Source organism: Orcinus orca, chromosome 10, assembly GCF_937001465.1.
Source record: "Orcinus orca chromosome 10, mOrcOrc1.1, whole genome shotgun sequence".
Taxonomy (NCBI): domain Eukaryota; kingdom Metazoa; phylum Chordata; class Mammalia; order Artiodactyla; family Delphinidae; genus Orcinus; species Orcinus orca.
Window position 1 is genome coordinate 73,505,981 of NC_064568.1, and position 13,266 is coordinate 73,519,246.

The window sequence follows — 13,266 nt, forward strand, 5'->3', positions numbered from 1 at the left end:
CAAACTCTTCCTAGGGATCTGTGTGTTGACCTTTGACAAATCACTTAACTTTCCTTTGCAGCCCTTTGGCTGTCTGAAACATTGTCACACGTGTGCCTGTTCTTTCACATAAATGTGGCTGGGATTAATGAGGTCACCATTTCTAAATGTTCTTCAAGATCCTTCCATGGAAAAGCATTTTGCAGGAACAAATGATTATTGCCCTATTATTATTTCCTTGAACATCGATGTCTGCCAACCTTGAATAAAATTTTATTTAGAAACACTCTTCCCTATGTCTTTCTCCTGAATATAATAATTGTTAGGAGTAAATGGAGGAAGAATTCTCTTCCAAAGCTATATAGAATACGTGACAAATCATAGCTTTGTCATTTTAAGGAAAAACAAGTTTAAACCCAAGTTTATAATTTTTCTTTCCATTTACCATGTCCATGCTCTCATCAAACTTACGTACCTTGGGGGCAAAATGAAATGGGAAGCTTAAAATTTTTTTGTGCTCTTGAATTTTAAATATGTAAAAAGCCAGAACTAGAAAAGGACCTTGAAAGTGTATCTGATTTTGCATTCTTCCTTCAGATAGATGAACAGGTAAACTATCAAAAACAAGTTTCAGTCCATTCCATTCATAGTCTCTAGGAATCAGGAAATACATTGCTATCCCAGAGAGTCTTCTCCAGAATTTAAAAGTGAATATTATATTCATATTTGACCAGAATATCTACATCTCCAGCCTCACAACTGCCCTAGAAAGCTCCCCTAGAAGAACACCAGTACATGGAATCTTTTATTAGAAGCCCAATTACACATAGTGAAATGGTAGGCATTGTGGAAGGAGAATCTCACAGGTCCCATCTCTGTCTTGCTATAATTTTTGATTGAACATGAACAGGCACACCTGCACACAAACGGTAGAGGTTTTTAAAAAAATCAAATCAATAGCTAAGTGAACAAGGAGGTATCCATGTCTTACCTAAGGAGGCTTCCACTGGCCAGGTAATGGATTCTGTCCAGGAAATTCATTTACAGAGGAGAGCGACTTTCTGTAAAATAAGGGAATATTTTTTTCCAAATATTCTTCCAAAAGGGAGAAGGATTGATGAAAAATTGGGTTGAAATCCAATCTATTTGAAACCCATATATAAAATTTGGTCATTCATCCTCTTTATACCCCAATAATTATACCCATAATTATGATTCAAGCCCCTAGCAAACTCCTTGCTATAAATAACCACACGTATCCCCCAATGTGTTTGAGAAGCTTCTTCTTAGTCCACACGTCATGTGTCACCTTTCTCCTGGACCCAGCTCCTTCTGCTGATTGATATTGCTAACCATCTCCATCTAGGGGTTAGGGATTCCACTTTTAGTTGTAACTCTTTGCTCCAAGCCTGGGCACCAGCTCTTTCCTAACTTCTCCCAGCAACACTGAGACTGAGATGTAACATTAATAACACCTCCTGGAGGGAATTCCCTGGTGGTCCAGTGGCTAGGACCATTGCGCTTCCATTGCAGGGGGCACAGGTTCGATTCCTGGTTGGTGAACTAAGATCCTGCAAGCCACATGACACAGCCAATAAATAAATAAATAAATAAATGGTTTAAAAAAATAACACCTACTGGAGGTTGAGAATAATAGGCAGGTGTACTACTCAAGAACAACTTATAATTATTTGCTAAGTCTAAGCAAGCCCATGGCCATTCTCCTGGCCTGCTCCAAGCAGCTCACCCTCTACCATGGAAGTGGCCAAGTCTTTCCTTTCTATGAAGAATGGTTGTTCCCACCATCAGTCACCATGTAAATAGGTTCATTTTCAGTCGGAATATAAAAAATGGAAGAAGACCCTTAAATGAGAGAGAAAGAGGAAATTTCATTTTCCTTCTGGGGAACTAGAGACCAGTTTTTCCAGGACCTGGAAATGTGGAAAGACCTAGAATGCCAGCTATCTTAATACCAACCTGAGGAGAGGCCAAGTCACAAATAAGTTCAGGGTCAAGAGAAATGCAGGAAAACAGAGCTAGATATACTGGATTGGATCAATCTTAAACCTGCCCTACCTCTGGAAGTTCAGTGATGAGAGCCAATACATTTCCTGACAATCCAAGTCAAACTGAATTAGGGTTATTTTTGTTATTGGAAAGAAAAGCACTCTGCTATATTTCCATATTCCTAAATAAGCTTCTACTGCCATTTCTTGGTTTATCAATGTTTGACATTATCTATTTAACCTGTCCTATGATAGGTGAAAAACTCAGCTCATTTTCCAACACCTCCTCTACCTCCCCTTTTAGTTGCTCTATACCTTTATAACTAAATAACATCCTAACACCTTTAGTTTTTTTTGTTTTTTTTTTTTTTGCGGTATGCGGGCCTCTCACTGTTGAGGCCTCTCCCATTGCAGAGCACGGGCTCCGGACGCGCAGGCTCAGCGGCCATGGCTCACGGGCGCAGCCGCTCCACGGCATGTGGGATCCTCCCGGACCGGGGCACGAACCCGTGACCCCCGCATCGGCAGGCGGACCCTCAACCACTGCGCCACCAGGGAAGCCCCCACCTTTAGTTTTTGTTTCGTCAACTATCTGTTTATAGAATTAAGATATTAGCTCCCCAACAAATCCACTCAGTAATTCTACACTTCACTTTGTGTCTTCTGTCGTCCGTACTTGAGTTTTGCATTATCAAGTTTATAACTAGGTCTCCCAAGCTTTACCGATAGGTTGGTTATGAACAACTAAAAATCAATTAAAACTCTTTGCTCTTGGCAATAAATGGATTATAATTACAGAGTCAGATACTGTTCCATAGTAGCATTGTCTATCTCCTCTCATTTCAACTCCTGGAAGTCTCTAAAAACTTGACCTGCTGTATAGCTGAGAAATACATACATACATACATATATATATATATATATTTGGGGAGAGACAGAGAGACAGACAGACAGACATTCAGATAGGTAGAGATGATGTGACTCTAAAAGAGCAAGTATATGGTCTCCTTGGGAGTTATATTCTATACATAAATGAGAAAAATTTTACTATGGCATGACTATTTGGGGCATAAAATCCTTGTGAAAATTAAATACTCACGTATGTAACATATATATATATACATCATTCACACACACCTGTGTAGAGTGAGAGAAAGAGGGCCCAAAAAACCCACCTCTTTACATTATTGTGACTGTGAAAATATTATTCATTACAGAAGCAGTGACCATTAGATTTCCTTTCTTACTGCTTTTTGTTTTTCCTGGCATTTCTATCTGCATTTATTTTATCCTATACTATTTATAATTTTTTATGAATAATGTAAGAAAATTTTCCACATCACTATTTATAGTTTTCCAATAGTTACCTTTTTCAAAACTTTCTCTATGCATTTGTGTGTGTGTGTGTGTGTGTGTGTGTGTGTGTAAAGAGAGTTTTATTTTGTAGGTTTGTTTTATGTTTTATTACACTGTACACGTGGTTCTTTGACTTGTTTTTGGTTTTTTTTTTTGGCCTTGTGGCATGTGGGATCTTAGTTCCCCCACCAGGGATTGAACCCCGTGCCCCCTGTATTGGGAGAGTGGAGTCTTAAGCACTGGACCACCAGGGAAGTCCATTGATTTTGCTTTTTTAACTTCTTTTAATTCTCACCTAAGAACTGGTATGGTTGTATCAGAGTTTTTTTTATTTGTTTATTTGTTTTGTTTTTTGAAAATTGTTAGACCTCAGTTGTACAAATGGATTGACATGATTTGATTATTCATACACCTTAGTTACAGCCGATTAGGGTTTTTATTCCTTTACCCCCACTCTTCCCCCTTCACCATAGGCATCTACTCTCAGATATTTAATGTGTGTCTTTCTAATCCACCTGCCACATTTTTCTTTGATAACATACAGCATTATTTTGTGAGCTTAGAAAAGACAGTCTCTTCAATAAGTAGTGCTGGGAAAACTGGACAGCTACATGTAAAAGAATGAAATTAGAACACTCCCTAACACCGTATACAAAAATAAACTCAAAATGGATTAGAGACCTAAATGTTAAGACCGCACACTATAAAACTCTTAGAGGAAAACATAGGAAGAACACTCTTTGACATAAATCACAGGAAGATCTTTTTTGATCCACCTCTTAGAGTAATGGAAATAAAAACAAAAATAAACAAATGGGACCTAATAAAACTTAAAAGCTTTTGTACAGCAAAGGAAACTATAAACAAGACAAAAAGACAACCCTCAGAATGGGAGAAAATATTTGCAAATGAAGCAACGGATTAATCTCTAAATTATACAAGCAGTTCATGGAGCTTAATATCAAAAAACAAACAACCCAATCAAAAAATGGGTGGAAGACCTAAATAGACGTTTCTCCAAAGATGACATACAGATGGCCAAGCACATGAAAAGCTGTTCAACATCACTAATTATTAGAGAAATGCAAATCAAAACTACAATGAGGTATCATCTCACACCAGTTAGAATGGGCATCATCAGAAAATCTACAAACAATAAATGCTGGACAGAGTGTGGAGAAAAGGGAACCCTCTTGCACTGTTGGTGGGAATGTAAATTGATACAGCCACTATGGAGAACAGTATGGAGGTTCCTTAAAAAACTAAAAATAGAATTACCATATGATCCAGCAATCCCACTGCTGGGCATATACCCAAAGAAAACCATAATTCAAAAAGACACATGCACCCCAATGTTCATTGCAGCACTATTTACAATTGCCAGGTCACGGAAGCAACCTAAATGCCCATCGACAGATGAATGGATAAAGAAGATGTGGTACATATATACAATGGAATATTACTCAGCCATAAAAAGGAATGAAATTGAGTCATTTGTTGAGACGTGGATGGATCTAAAGACTGTCATACGGAGTGAAGTAAGTCAGAAAGAGAAAAACAAATGTATATTAATGCATGTATGTGGAACTTAGAAAAATGGTACAGATGAAACAGTTTGAAGGGCAGAAGTTGAGACACAGATGTAGAGAACAAACGTATGGATACCAAGGGGGGAAAACCGCGGTGGGGTGGGGATGGTGGTGTGCTGAATTGGGAGATTGGGATTGACATGTATACACTGAACTGTATAAAATTGATGACTAATAACCTGCAGTATAAAAAAACGAACAAACAAAAAAAGCAACTAATGCTAAACTTTCTTTGAGTTATTTGTATGGAAATATGTTAACATAAATGTTTCAGACACTACATGAAATTTCTAAAAATCTTATATGTTCTGGTATAATGTTATAAGTCATAATTCTAGTTATTACTTTAAAATGTATAACTCAGAAATAACTAAATTTCCTTGTCAATTGCATTATTATGGACTTTCATCTGATCTTTAACTGTGGTCATTTTTAAGTCTTTTGCCATTTACAGACAGTTCTGGGTGTACTCTGATGCTTTTGCAAAAATGTTCCTATAGAAGGGTTTCATCTTCAAGGAATTCATGGAAAAGACTCTGACAAGTACAGGTTTCTGGTAACTGACTATACTGCTGAACTGAACTAGTAAGCATTTTCAGAACTCTAATGGAAAACTGATGAATTCATAAAAGTGCTAACAAAAGATCAAGATGAAAAAATAATTAATTACATGGGACTAAGTGAACTGATGAGGATGATTATAATTTTTGTGACTTTGTTTGAATTTAAAAAAAAATCCCACAAGGACTCAGAGGCAAAAAATATACAAATCAATTTTCACTGCAAAGTAAAGGAGCTGTTACAGTGGAGAATTACTGGACTGAATATCAACATTATGACATAGAAAAAAATATATATATATATATGTCATCTTGGGCATGTTACTAAACTTCTTGTCTCATATGTAAAATGGGATAGTAGTAGTATTGTTGGGAAATTATGTGAGATAGTATATGTAATGTAGAGCACTTAGAATGGTATATGGTTCAACCAAAGACTATATATGTGTCTGCTTTCTTCATGGTATTTTATTATGTATATGCAATATAATTAATTTAGCTAGTTTCCCATTGGAAAAAAAACGGGTAATAATATGCATCTCCAACACTTGGGAGAAATAAGTAATACAGTAGCTGTAAAAGTACCTGGCACTTGGCCCAGTAGATATTATTTCTCATTACATCTGTTTTTCTTAGCTTCTTGAGGTCTGCAACAAAGTATTGTGTTTCCTATAATTCATCATAGAATATTTATTGAATACTCAAAATACTACTGAATGAGAGAATCTATTCTATGTTAATACTAAAGACAAAAAATGTAAAAAAAAAATTACAAAAATGGCTTCTTTCTGTATGACTCTACGACTTGCTTTTATCATGCAAATTACATTTGCTATCCATCCACATTGATAAACATGTCTGTTTATTCCTTTTAACTGCTACATAGTAATCTATCATATGATTAGACCACACTTTACCCATTCCTTCATCATTATCATTTAAGTTCTTTTTGACTATTTGCTATCACAAATAGTGATGCAATAAACATTATTGTACATGTCTCCTTGTGCACATGTACAATCCATAGATCATTTAACAAATTAAAACAAAATTTATTATTATAGAATAATAATGTCTTAAATTTTTATTATTATAGAATCTCTTTGTCATAAGTGCATATATTCTTACAGTGTATGCTGTGTAAGTAGCATGCTTACATAAAAGGGTATGCATTTTTAGAATTTTGATATCATTAAATTATCTCTAAAAAGATTATATCAATTTAGATCCCCAACTGAAATTAGGAAATCAATTTTCTGCCTATTTGCCTTCACTTGATATAACCAGTATGAAATTCTTGACTACATCATAGTTAACGAACAGTTTCTCATTGTTAAGATTTGCATATCCCTGATTAACTGTAAAAGGGACATATCTTTTAATATCTTTATTGGGTTTTTGTTTTACTTCTTTATAGCCATTGACAATTTTTCTACTGAATTGCTTTTTTTCTTGTTGACTGACTAACAGATTTGTGACAGTAATTTTTTGTTACTGTATATATGATGAAAATCTTTTCTTCCAGGCTCTTGCATATTCTTTCACTTTGGTTTTGATGTTGAAGTAATCAAATTTATCAACTTTTCCTGTAAAGCTCTTTGTGCAAGCATGAGTATGTCTTGCTTTAGAGAATTTCTCTACCCCATGGGTTACAAATATTTGTTACAAATATATTTTCTTATATGAGTGTATGTGTGTTTGACTTAGAGGATCTTTCCTTTTCAGTAGTTATATATATATTTGTCTGTATTTTTATCTAACACTTTTGTAGCTTTGGGTTTTTTTTAATCCATCTGGAATTTAATTCTAAAAGTTGTAGTGGCAAGGATATATACTAAGTTCTTATATAGAGACAGATCTATTTCTATAGTCTCCATTCTGCCTCATTAACCCATTTATCTCTATGCCAAAACCACACAATTTTAATTGCTTTAGTATTATAAAATATTTTGATATTTCATATGGCAAGTCCTAATATCTGTTTCTAGCAGTATGGTAGGCCAGATATCCTTAACAGCTTCTTTCTGCAAGACAAGTAAAACTTCTGGACAAAATAGATTTGTTTTCAGTTTTAAGAATAGGTTAGCAATAAAATTACAAAAAGTTACATAGGCCAAATGGGTGAAAGGAGAAATCCAAGTGCAATGCCAGGTGCCTTAAAGTCATCTTTTATGACCTCAAGTTTCTATTTTGACATCCCACCAATGTCTAGAGCATGGAAGTCCTCCCAAAGTGAGGGAGATGGGTAGGAGACCCATGCACAAAGCTAAAATACCAAAAGATGAGCTAGAAAAATCCAGCGTACAGAAAAGTACAGTAAGGAAACTTACGTGCTTCAATCTTGATGGTGGATGGGAGGGAAAATAAAAATATCCTCTGAAAATATAGAACCACAGTTAGGCTTCACGTAGGTGCATGGCTTAAATTCACATGGCCCAGGACTTCCCTGGTGGTGCAGTGGATAAGAATCCTCCTGCCAATGCAGGGGACACGGGTTCGATCCCTGGTCTGGGAAGATCCCACATGCCCCGGAGCAACTAAGCCTGTGTGCCACAACTACTGGGCCTGCGCTCTAGAGCCCGCGTGCCACAACTCCTGAAGCCCGTGCACCTAGAGCCCGTGCTCCGCAACAAGAGAAGCCACCACGAGGAGAAGCCCACACACTGCAACGAAGAGTAGCCCCCGTTCACCACAACTAGAGAAACCCTGTGCGCAGCAACGAAGACCCAACACAGCCAAAAATAAATGAAATTAAATTTTTTTAAAAAATTCACAAGGCCCATGTTTTCTGAGAAATCTCGATCTGATTGTTTATTTCTTAATGGTTCCAGAACAAATATAACATTGATATCAAAACCTGGCAAAGACTGCACAAAGAAAGAAAATTACAGACCAGTCTCACTTATAAATATCAACATAAAAACATTAAATAAAATATTAGCAAGCAGAATCAAGGGGTACATTTAAAATAATGATCAAGTGTTGTTTATTCTGTGAATGAAAAGATGGTTTAATATCAGTGATATTTCTATATTAATATATCCGAGGAGAAAAATTATCTCAACTGATGCTAATAAGGATTTGCAAAAAAATAAAAACCCATTCTTGATTTTTAAAAGCACCCCATGAAATATAAATGGATGATTTATTTAACATGATTTATTAAGCCAGAAACGAGAAACAATCTTAATGGAGAACAATGGAAGAACTCATGCTAAGGTAAGAAACAAGCTGAAAATGCTCCCTATCACTATTTAATATTGTCCTGAAGATATTAAGAAATACAATTAGACGAGAGAAAGTGTAATAATTGTAAGAGATGGTAAAACTGTCACTATTTTCAGAAGATATGACTATATATTTAAGAGAACCAACTGAAAATCTACTACTACTAATAAGAGAATGCAGTAAATTGCAGGTTATAAAATTAATATACAGCAATGAATAGTTTTCTCATATAAAACAATACTAGTTTTAAAAATACAATGGAAAAGAAAAGCACATCTGCAACAGCAAATACAACAACAAATAGATAAAACACAAGAATAAACTTAACAAGAAATATACATCTTTATGAGGAAAATTTCAAAACGCTACCATGGGACACAAAAGCAGAATAGAACAATGGAAATATATGCCTTATACTTTGGTAGAAAAATTCAACATGACAAAAAGTCTGTTCTCTCTGAGTCAATTTATAAATTTAACCTGATCTTAATAAAATTACCAACTGATTTTTTCCCAAGAAATAGATAAGTATTTTTCTAAATTCATTCCAAAAAATAAATAAGCAAAAGTAACCAAAAAAACTTGAAAAATGAAGAAAAATGTGCTGGAGCTATCCCAAATGGATATTAAAACATGCTAACAGGTCCCAATAATTGTGCATGACTAAACAGGCTAAAGGAGGAGAATTTAAGTTGCAGAAATAGAGCCAAATACATACAAAAATTTAGTATATGAAAAGATGGTAACTCAAATCAGAGTGGCAAGAAAAAAGTTTCAAATAAATGTTGAGACAACCGAGTAGCCACCTGGAAAAAATAAAGTTGAATCTATTCCTCTCATCATGTACCAGGAAAAAGGTAACTATCTTTAAAGTCTTGATGTTGAAAAATGAAACTATAAAACTAACAAGCTAACTATGACTCAAAATGCAGAAGACACACAAAAAAAATAGCAATTTTTACTACACAGAACTTTTTAAAGTACATGGAAACATATGCCAAAGCAATGTTGAAAGACAAATGATAAACTGGGAAAGATATATTTGCAACCTGCATCTTAGACAAAGTGCTAATTATCCAAATATATGAAGAATTACAATAAATCAATACAAAAAAGACCAATAATGATCAGTCTTTTTAAAGAAAAATGAGCAAAGTACGTGAACTGAAAGTTCATAGAAAAAGAGATACAAGTGGCCCTTACACATATAAAAAGAAAGTAAATTTTCTTCAAGTAATAATATGAAAATTGAAATTAAACTGAGATAACTATTAATTAGGAAAAACCCAAAAGTTAAGCAGCAGTTTCTGTTAGCAAGGCTGTGGGGAATCAGGTAATCTCAACCATTGCCAGCGGGAGTGAAAAGTGACACAACCATAATAGGAAGCAATTGGCAATATTTCCCAAATTTGCAATACATTTACCCTTTGACCTGACATTTCCATTTCTGGAGATTTTATATGTTTCCTTCCACACTGACAAAATGATGCATGTACAGGATAATTCATCATTGCTTCACTGTCTACAATAGAAAAAGATCAGAGACAACCAAATGCCCATCAATAAGGAACTGGTTAAATAAACTATGCTCTGTTCACACACAAGAACACAATACTACTAAGGTCATAACACTTCTTTTGCAACACCATTAAATTAAAGTTCGGCAGTCCAATGTCACATGGGTTAGACATATATTTAAATTTCCTCACACATTCTGATTTTGGAAATCTGACATCTTCTCTAAATAGTTGCACGTATATTTCAACTTTCACTTTCTCCAGTAAGGATACATGAATCGCCTTCACACATACTAAGGGTAGTCCCTCCTTGCCCCCTGGAAGAAGTTTAATAACTGTCTCACATATACAATAGAGCTCAGAGCCCAGGAATTCTGAATTCATGTGCTATGAAAATTAAATGAGAAAGCACATGTGAAAGCATTCCTTGGCACTTAGCAGGCTAACAAGAAGTAGATGCTGTGAGTTGGACATATCTCTCCATATGGATGGCATCTAAGGTTGATTTTTTAAAATGCAAATTAAATTACCAAATGCATTTGTTTTCAAAGGCATATATATATATATATTCACATATATATAATTATATATAGAGAGAGATATATCATTATCTATATATCTATATATATAATTGGCCTGCCAGACTGTGAGTCTGCGTTTCCATTTCTCAGGTGAGACAGTGTAAGCTCTAGGAAGCCAGCAGTGACTTACACTCTATACTCTGAGTCCTACCCTACCAGAGGGCTTTATGCTCCATGTGGCTTCTTTCTATACCCATGATGATGTTCATAGCTGGCCTTGGCGTATGGGAGTGAACCTCCAGGGCCCTTGGGGAAAATGAAGTTGTTCCCCCTCCCTCCTCCCATGTTACGTATCACAGTTAGGCTCACTCAGCTCCGTTCCAACTCCCTTGTAATATGCTTCACTAAGTACTTCAGATAAAAAAAGATAGACTATATATTTCCTAAACTCCTTGACAGCGAGAGTTCTGAGTCCATCAAGGAAACACATCTGGGGATTTGGAAGGCAGAAATAAGATACAGGCCACGCTTCTGCTGTTTTCTGTTATTTCTGTTGGCACACATGAAAATAGAGATGGGTTGGGTTCTTCTGTGGCAGCAGTGGCAGGAGTCCCAGTGTCTGTTTCTTAGCTCTGTGGGTGTCAGGAGCAATGTGGTCCTAGCACTTCCTGATCCCCCAACTTACTAGCATTGACAGAAGTAGCAGCTCCCTTTGTGGGCCACTTCTACCATCTTGTTCTAGGGGTCATTCTTGGAAGCTCAACCTAGGGCTCTTCCGATAACCCTTCAAACAATTTTGTAAGCATATAATTCCCTTATTAAAGGGTTGTTGAAATTAGCCAGAGTGGTTTCTGCTATTTGCAGATGGACCCTGATTGACAGACCCTATAAATATCCCTTCCTCTCACACCCCCACCTTCCCTCAAGGCTGTGGGTTTGTTTGAGCGTTTTAGTCCTATAAGCTTACCAAACATGGGAATATATAACCCTCTGTAGGATATTCTCAACCAATTATAGGTCAGAACAATAAATGTAGAAAATTTATCCCGCTAAAATATATTGAATGTGTGGAGAGAAAAGAAAGAGAGAGAGAGAGAGAAAGAGAGAAGGAAGGAAGGAAGGAAGGAAGGAAGGGGGGAAGAAAGAAAGGGAAAGAGGGAAAGGAAGGAAGGAAGGAGGAAAGAAAGAAAGAAAGGGAAAGAGGGAAAGGGAGGAAGGGAGGAAGGAAGGAAGGAAGGGAGGGAGGAAGGGAAGAAGGGAGGGAGGGAGGAAGGGAGGGAGGAAGAAAGGGGAAAGGGAAAGAAAGAAAGAAAGAAGAGAAAGAAAGAAGAAAAAGAAAGAAAGAAAGAAAGAAGAGAAAGAAAGAAAAAGAAAGAAAGGAAGGAAGGAAGGAAGGAAGAAAGGAAGGAAAGAGGGAGGAGGGAGGGTGGGAGGAAAGAGAGAGGAAAGAATACAGGTATATAAGGCAGCTTTGGGGAGTTGACACTGAGCAGGGAGAACCAGATGCTGAACCAGAAGATAAATCTTGCCACACTCACATTTTTACCCCACAGCTTCCCCTGATGATGATGAGTTTGGTTTTAGGCCAGAGTTGACCATCAGGAAAACCAAATAACTGAGAAAGTGGCTAGAGAAGTCACCCATCCCAACCGGCCTCCTTGCCTGGGTCTGCATTCATGATGCAAATTTTCCAAAATGCTCTGGTTAGCAAATAAAAAGCTGGTTGTGCGATCTAAAGAAAAATCCCTGATACTACGTTTGTACCCATCCCAAGTACTCTTTCAGGAGGAGATTTATTTTTTTATTTAAAAGTAAAATGTAGTTATTTTTATTTAAGGTAGTTCCCCATCTTGAACACATTTACATTTTTCTTCCCTCATTTACAGCCTATTTCCTGAAAAATGTTGAGAAGATTTAAGAGTCTAATATTTTCCAAGGTCATCTCATGATTCATCAGTTTATTGTTTGTTAAAATATCAGCCTCAAGAAACTGGCTTAAATGGGAATGTTCATCTGGATTTTCTCATCTGATTTACTTCATGGATGACATGAGAATTAATTAAAAGATTAAAAAGTCAACATTGCGCCGAGTCTCTTGAATAACAAAGAGGCCCTGCAAGAACCAAGTGAGGCGTTACAACAGGCACCCCTCGTTCTATAATATAGAATCATATATTAATAGATTTGTAACCAGGAGGGGCCTTAGACCTGTCACCTTATTTCACAGAGGAAGAAGCCAGGCCCTACAAAAAGGAAATGACTAACTCAGGATCACGCCCTCAGCCAGCGGCAGGCATAGCTAGGACTAGAGTTCAGGTCTCCTGAGAGTCACCCTCCAGTGCTCTCGGTCTTGCTTATTTTCAAGTGTATCCTTTTTGATCATTCTTCCCTTTCCTGTTCTGCAGCTGTTTCTACTAGGAGTCAGACACCTTTCTGATTGTCCCTACTTAGGAGAAGTCAAAGGTCATTCAAATAGCTGAGAATTTCCTTCTCATCTAGAGCTCCATAGA

General features: G+C 36.4%; 1 protein-coding gene across 1 annotated transcript in view; it reads right to left on the reverse strand.

The window, feature by feature from the left end:
- The window catches only part of TRERF1 (transcriptional regulating factor 1), a 280,637-nt gene that overhangs the window by 228,479 nt on the left and 38,892 nt on the right, over positions 1 to 13,266 (reverse strand). The window contains exon 2 of the mRNA XM_049716100.1: positions 971 to 1,040. The gene's annotated coding sequence lies outside the window, so the exon portion shown is untranslated. The remainder of the gene's footprint in view (positions 1 to 970; positions 1,041 to 13,266) is intronic.